This window comes from Monopterus albus, unplaced genomic scaffold (genome assembly GCF_001952655.1).
Source record: "Monopterus albus unplaced genomic scaffold, M_albus_1.0 scaffold52.1, whole genome shotgun sequence".
Lineage (NCBI taxonomy): Eukaryota > Metazoa > Chordata > Actinopteri > Synbranchiformes > Synbranchidae > Monopterus > Monopterus albus.
Window position 1 is genome coordinate 3,899,565 of NW_018127932.1, and position 7,848 is coordinate 3,907,412.

At 39.1% G+C, this 7,848-nt stretch overlaps 1 protein-coding gene across 2 annotated transcripts in view; it reads right to left on the reverse strand.

The window, feature by feature from the left end:
* The window catches only part of cdh11 (cadherin 11, type 2, OB-cadherin (osteoblast)), a 78,272-nt gene that overhangs the window by 44,727 nt on the left and 25,697 nt on the right, over positions 1-7,848 (reverse strand). For both annotated transcript variants that reach the window (XM_020601559.1, XM_020601560.1), the window contains exon 2: positions 547-610. The gene's annotated coding sequence lies outside the window, so the exon portion shown is untranslated. The remainder of the gene's footprint in view (positions 1-546; positions 611-7,848) is intronic.

Sequence of the window (7,848 nt, forward strand, 5' to 3'; positions counted from 1 at the left end):
TCCCCCAGCCACTGATAAGCTCACTCAGGATCGATTAGATCTGCCTTTAATCTTTTCAACTTTTTCCAGGTGAATGGAAAAATGCTTAGTATGGGAGATGTAAGGTGTGTGTGATGCAGTGACTTTGGGAACACGTGTCCAGAGGGCAGATACATTTTAAGCTGCGTTTTCAGGCATGCTGTCATATTAAATATGCATTTTACAAGTCCTGCTTAACAAGCTGCTGCAGGCAAAAACAAGCTAAACAATTCTGTATAATTTTATATTAACCATGAAGGACAGAAATCATTACTGAGGAAAATGGCTTTACAAGGAAAGAAAGGAGGGAAACACAAACAAATATAGATTGAAAGGATAAAAGAAAGAACAAATGAATATACTTGAGATTATTGTAAGCTCTCAGAAAACACTGTGCTGTCACCCATCACTCTCACTTGGAGTGAGAATGCTGAACAGGCTAGTGGGGCCCGATGTGTCAGTGCCAGTTTACAGGGCATTTGATTTCACACACACTCACAGCACAGGAAAAGAAATGGCGGAACCCACCTTTAGCTCATTACTGGTGTCAGATGCGATGAGTTTTTTCCTTTTCACAGTGACACAGATCTGCCTGAGAGAAAGAGGAGAGGGAATTTAGATTAATCACATGTTAGAATGGCCATTTAGTGAAGAGGAAAGGAACGAGACACATATATTATGTAATTATGATGTAATTAGATGTGTTAATTACTGTAGGTGTGCTCTATAGCTCATAATTTTGTACATGTAATTATCCAGGGGAAAGGGTATTAGGATATTTGTGGCTTGTTTATGTCAGAATATTTTTTTGGAAAAGAAACAAATACAAAAGTGAGGAGTATATATAAAATACATTTTTGAGAAAAATTCTTAAACTTGTCTCTTATGCAAATTTAAACACTAGTAACTTCACAAGCAAACCTCTCGCAAACTCCAAAAACATGTGGAGTTGTCAGATTCCCCCTGAAATCCTCCTTTCTTGGGCTCCAATAATGAATTTCCAGGTAAAAAAAAAAAAAAAAGTTTTCAATCTACTACATAACTATGTTTTTAAATGTACTGCATGTCACATGCTCATACCTCCACTCACTGGACTGAGTAAAATACAAATAAAAGATATTTAATTCATGTGGTGACTCCAGTATTGTTCTAATTGCACCAAGCCATGTCCTGCAGTGCTCCAGCCTACAGCCAGTTTATTCCAAAGTCTTTTCCCACACAGTCTGATATATGAGCACAGTGTGGACAAACTGCACACCGTCATGCACACATGCAGGAAATCAACTTGTGTTTGAACTTTAACTGTTGTTTTACTGATTTATTGCAGTTGACACCCTGACACCAGAATATATCATCATCTTTCATTGGGAGTAACAAGTATTGTCTGTTTCTCCACAGCTGTTAACTTATGCCTTTGTACAATGTGCTGCCACTGGGTGACATATTCCTGTACTGAGATTAATATGACTGGTGTTTAAGTATTTTTTCTTAGTATTCTGTCACTCGTCAGATCATGGTGGTGGAATGTAATTCATGGACTATACAGTTCGAGCTCTGCCAGTCTCAGTACTTTTTGAGACTAAAAGCTAGTGAGCTAACTGCCATGTTTGTTTCAGAATCTGGGTCAAGGTTAAAAAGTAGGTGGACTGGAGATTAGGACTGGTTGCAAATGGTTTTTGAGGAAATCACCTGAGGTGTTATCAGGGTAGGGGAAGGAGCAGGACAAGCTCTCGCCTCCATCAGTAAATACAGGTTAGAAAGTCTGGAACAAGATACTGAACCCTGGCCTGTGGCAATGCTGAGTGGTTATACAGTAGAGTGTTATTGTGGGGAAAAAGAAAAAAATATTGTGTGTAAGCCTTCACTGAGTGAATAAGAGCTAAATATAAAAGAAAACAGTCAAGCAACATGAGTTTCTAAAATAATGTGTTACCATCCATCTAGTAATTATGTAGGTGTAGTGGTACATGAGTGAAGAGATGAAGAGAAACATGATGAGCGAGATATTTTAAAACTCATAATAGCTAAATATCAAAAGGCCAAAATCTGCTTTTATCTTCTCTGCTGCTTGTCTTTTATGCATTATCTTTCTACAAGTGCAGTGAGAGATCACACAGCTCTAAGAAGCAGGAATCTGCAATAATTAACCTCCGCTCCACTTTTTTACAGTAACTAAAAGTCCACACAAGTAGCTTTAGCAGAAAATTTTAACAAATGCATGCATTTTTATACCAATGACCTGATTGAAAACATGATTTTTATAGCTAAAATTTTGATTCTTTTTTTAATACTATTGCACCTGAGACAGACAAAAAGTCAGTACTTTGAAAAATGCTGTTTGTTTTGTCCAACAAAGCAGTTTGCTTTATCACTATACTAACATTTAATCTAATGTGTCTTTCATTTGTTTTAAGCTCATTCAGTTTTTTTCAGATGCACTGTTTTATTCTACATCAGAGAAATGCTCAGTAAGTGGCTTAAGGACTTAAACAGTCATTACGTTATTTTAAAAAAGGCTTATTTACTGCTCACCTGCAAATCAGAAGGAAATTTGGGAACAGGGAGTCTTGTCTTTTCCTCATTTTCCCTAAGATATCTAATTAGGAAGGACAAATTAAATTGTTTGCATTACAAGACAGTGAGAGCAGCAGTGCTGTCACATTAACGGCACCACCAACATGGTTTTGGGCATAAGAAAGAACTACAAATACCACCAGCAGCAGCAGCAGAGCAACAAGTGATTATCATTACAATTATTGGTAATATCCCTCTAGTATAGCACCGATCGTTATGGTGCTATCATTATTATCATATAGCAGATTGGCTTGCTTTCACCTTGTTAAAGACTATTTGTGGCCTCACATGTTGACGCAGCACATGACACACAGCATTGTCCATAACTACACCACCAATGTTTTCTGAAGCCCTTCACTGATCATTATTGTGTGATATTAGCATTGCTGTTGTGAAATACCAGTCACTGTTGTGCTATCATTTTTATCACTTTGCAGCTGAACCTGCCTGCTTTGTATGCTGAGATGGTTCAGCTCATTCTAGCCAGAAAATGACAGCATGTTATATGAGGGGAAAATGGATTTCATCATGTTGTGGTATTGCAAAGGACTCTGAAACAATACTGTCAATACTATAAAGCACTGTCTAAATTGGTTCTAACATCAAATGTGCAATGCCTGAATAGAGCACTATTGATTGTTGGGCTGCTGCCAACACAACTCTGTTGTGTACATGTTTCATTACATGCACACAGGCATAATAAAAAAGAGGCATAATATTTTGTATTGATTTATTTTGATGAATTAAATTCATACCTTGAGAGTGATTTTCCTCACAGTAAACACGGGGACGACCTAATAATCTCATGTTGTTTCAGCATTAAAAAACAATCAAGAGAAAATATTTGAAAGCTTTTATGATGTGTGACTACACTCTGACATAGCGCTGGGTGTGCAGATTGATGTTTCAGTTGTGAGAAACATAAACTACATTGTCTATAGTGTGCTTCCCTAATAGGACTGTTCAGTGCATCAGTTTATTAACATGCAGATCTATATGCTGAAAGCACTGCACAGGCCTGCTATATTCTAGTCTTTTGTGCTGCATAACAAGCATCCAGAGGCAAAACAGCAGCACCTGTGCGCTCGGCTTACATTTCATAATGCAAGAAAATGCAATTTTCTGTTGTATTGAACTGTGTTGTTGTAGGAGTCCTGTTCTCTTCTATTCAATAAAACAACCAAAGCAGGTATGAAATGATATGGCTTGCAGCTGCCAGGAACAAGGTCATATGAGGTTAAAGGCATCATCTCTCAGCTTAGCTACCCATCACTGCAGAAAATAATCAGAAATATAGCTTTTTTTCTAAGATGTTTGAACCAGTCAGCTCAAACACATACACACAATATTTGCACATACATCTCAAGTATGCATTCAAACAGACAGCTTGAAATCTGGCCATTTGGTTTGTGCCTGTCATTAGCTAAAAAGCCTGAAGCTGGACTAAGACCAGAATAATTATTATGATAGTCCTCTAGCTGAGCTCTATCCAAACACATTACACACACTCGGATTAAAGTCTGGTGTTTCATCTAGTTTCTAAATCAAGATGCTAGGATTTATTCCATGATAGCAGCCAATTGAAATTTCAACATTACAACAAAAACTGGAGAAAAAGCCAAATGTTGTGTTGTCCTGCAGGCAGCAACTGCTAATAATTTGTCAAGACAGGATAAAATCTCAAGCCAGTTTGACACACAGCTTCTGTTCTCTGGCTTTATATGACAGTATAAAAGATGACCTTTACATGAAGAAACTTGGCTGCATCATCCTTGACCCAGAGTTTAAGAAGCATTTTGGCCTCTGTCGATATTTTTGACAATAATGGATGGTTACTGGGAGAAGCTTGTCATTGAGGACTGTCCTGAAAAATAAATGTTGCCCTCCCAAACCCTAAGTGACCACAGCAGTTAAATATGGACCATGTGATTCAATATGACCATTTTAAAATGAGAAAACTCTGCGTTTGTGTAGCAGCTTTAACTGATGCAGTGTCTGCAGCTTCCTGAAAAAGCAGTCAAATTTATAAAGCATAACACCCATAATAAGTAATTATATCTCAAGCCACTCACTCGATGTTTATGTGCGAAGGTGATTATATGCATGAATGTGATAAATGAATATGGGCTTATAACTGTGAGCATGTGTTCATGAGTTTGATACTGTACTTCATGGCTGTGGTGAAATGATGCAAGGAGAATGTGATAGTGTCTCTGAGGATCAAAACAGTGGGCGCAGCTGGTAGCCGCACACATACACATACATTGGCTGGCAGGCACTGGTGGATCCCAGCTGTGTCAGTATTATCCATGTGCCAGTAAGCATTCACAGGTGCATGGGCTTTGCACGAGCACATTTCATTGTATGAGTGTATACAAGCTGCTGAAGTGTTGCCATGTACTGGTCCATGCGCATGCATACTTGCACAGACACACACACACACACACGATGCATGACTTCCATGCCTACAATCACAGTCATGTTGGCAAGCACTTTGGAAAAAGGTGTCAGTTTCAGAGTGGGCCAAGCAGCGGGTTAGGAGTCTGTACAACCTGTCTAAATTTGGAACCAGTCTGCCAAATAAACACCTACGGTGTGACTCTTCTTTATCTACACTATTTAAACTGATTTTTAGTGCAGAATACTTTTTATTTATTTTGTCTTCAGGCAAGTTCTCTCTTTCGCACACCTCCTCTCTGACTCATTGCTGAGTCTAAAATAAATTGCTACACAGGAGATGCAGATGCAAGTGATGGGCACTTATTTTACAGGGGATCGGCTGGTAGCTATAGGCCTATTTTTTATCCTTGAGCTCAGACGTCCTGCACCCACAGTAGTGCTACTCCTACAACACTGCTCTAGACAGCCGAGTACTCTTCCACTTCCTCATCTGGAAATATAAGCCTGCTTCTCTCTCAGATGCTCTGAAATAGCTCTACATGGCTAGATAAGCCTGAAAGACAGAAGTCAGTATGGTTTTTTTTTTGTCCATCTTCAGTGGCTGCAGTCACTTTCCGTCTACCCTTGAAACTTTTCATTGTCCTCAGAATCCTCAGAGCAACTGTCAGACAGTGGGTCCTGGGTTCTTCCTGGTGTGGGGCAATGCTCAGTCTTATGTGGCCAGTGTGTGTAGGCAGTTCCTGGATGACAAAGGCAATGATGCCATTGAGTGGCCCTCACGTTCCTCTGACCTAAATCTAATTGAGCGCCTATAGAAAATTATGTATTGGTACATCTGACGCCACCAAGTATCACCACAGGCTGTCCAGGAGCTCAGTGATGCCCTGATCCAGGTCTGGGAGGAGATCCCCCAGGACGCCCTCCACCGACTCATCAGGAGCATGCCCAGACATACAGGGGCGCATACAGATGAGTCGCCCTAATGAAATTCACACAACTTGGATGAGACTGTGATTTTAATTTTTCACTTTGGTTTTCAGATTCTGAATACCGCCCTCAATAACATTAGTAAAGGTTTTCAACTTGAATAGTTTATTCATCAATATCTGATGTGTGATTACTGTTCCCTTAATGTTTTGAGCAGTGTAATTTGCGAGACCGCGAGAACCAGGCAGCAGTAATGAAGTGGCAGGGTGTGGAGGGAGGGGGGGGATAAAGAGCGAGGAGAGAGAATGATAAAGAGAAGGAGAGAGAGACAGAGAAGGTGGGACAGAAAATAAATACACTTTTAAAATATTAAGTTCTGCACAACTGGGACGGTTGTGCATGAACTTGCACACTCAGTTATGCCTCACTTGTCTATGATTTTCATTTAGATAGTTTGTTATTGTATGACAGGCTCTCTTACTCATTCAGCGGTTCACACACAAATACACTCTCACCTGAATATATAATGATCTCTCCCAGCTATGTCTTGATATAGGCTTTAGATTTTAGTCATTAAAATCAGTTTAGAGTAAAAAAAAAAAAAAAGCACTTCAATCAACCTCACATAAAACTGATCAGAATGTGGCCTGTACAGATACCACAACATGGGTAGAAGAAAAGAGAATTTCCTGAAAAGTAATTAGATATTTAAGAAGAAATGTCATCATGATTTGTACAATGTTAATCTTGAAATGTTTGTTTTATTTTAATTAACATATTCATGTGGTAGAAAGTCCTGTGCATTCAAAACCTGGAAAAGTGGCAAGAATCCTTCAGTGAGATGATCAAGCTTTTCTAACCCTTGATCATCTTTATGGGTCTAAAATAGCTTTTATCACAAACTAATGCCTCAGATATTATGTACAATGTGCTGAGACTCTAGATGCCGCACTGTGGGGTTTTGACACAAATACTTAGAAACTCTTCGTACCCTCCTACCACACACTGTTGTGTTGCTGATCTAGAGTTTTTGCTTGTTTGGCAAAGAAGAAAGAAAACCTGCAGGGATCAATAACATATTACAGTACTGCTCCAACATGAATTCTGCTTCTATACAGATTCTTACTGGTCTGTTTTTTTTTAAATACCCAGAAACTTTCCCACAGCAATCATGCAGTGTTAGAATATAGAACTGTGGTTTCATAGTTTTTTTTTCTTTAGTATCATAACTGGTTGGAGATGTCAGGCTCTGCCAGCTTTTTATTTATCACTCCATCACATGGTTTCATGTAAACACAGGCTATCATTGTCCTGCCCACTAATTAATGAGTCTAGTCAGAGTGTGGGATGCCTCCATGCTCCGCCTGCCTCCTCAGAGAAAACCACTGGCATTCCTATGAATCACTGCATTCAGATGGCGTCGTGGTAAAATGGCAAAAAATGATCATAAACCCGAAGGAGAAATTCATGAGCCTGGATGAGCGATGATAAATGTATTATCAGCAGATGACATTTCCATCACCACCTCATCAATCACCTTGGGGACACTTTAAATGGTGGAGTGTGTGTGTGTGTGTGTGTGTGTGTCATATGCAGAACCAGGTAGATTAAAGCAGCTCCCACCCATAAACACACACACATGATAACAAATGCATACACAAAGAAAACCAGAAGAAGACTGGGCCATCTGAGACATGGCTATGTATGCACACACCAACAGGCCAAACTGCCAGCTACAGAGTTGTAACTTTTTATTTTCTACACATTTATTAAGCTATAAAAATCCCCATCCCTTCATTTGTTATGAAATATTTGGGTATTGCATCCATGTATTATTGATTCTCAGTTTTCTTTCAGATCCCCTGTATCTCCTGTGTACTTTGTAGTAACAAGCAGTTGTCGTTGATATACAGATTAACTAAATATACA